The sequence below is a fragment of the Marmota marmota genome, unplaced genomic scaffold, assembly GCF_001458135.2.
Source record: "Marmota marmota marmota unplaced genomic scaffold, marMar, whole genome shotgun sequence".
Lineage (NCBI taxonomy): Eukaryota > Metazoa > Chordata > Mammalia > Rodentia > Sciuridae > Marmota > Marmota marmota.
Window position 1 is genome coordinate 46,814,737 of NW_026000174.1, and position 282 is coordinate 46,815,018.

Consider the following 282-nt stretch of genomic DNA (forward strand, 5'->3'; position numbering starts at 1 on the left):
CTTGGGGGGGGGGGGACGGTTTCCAACTCCCAACTGGGTTAGTTCACTTGGCCTTCGGAAATTATTTGATCCCTCCCCAACTCCACCTTCCTTGCCCAGGTAGTATTCCGGATAGGTAGAGCACTCTATTAATCACATGACCTTTCCCCTTGATGAAGTCTAAGGGAGTCAACCCAAGCATGGAACTTTTCTTTGAAATTGCTGCCAACTACACTAGCCGGTTCTCTGTCAAGTCATGGGAAAGCTATTTTGAACTCCCTGTTTAACTGGACGCAAACGTCT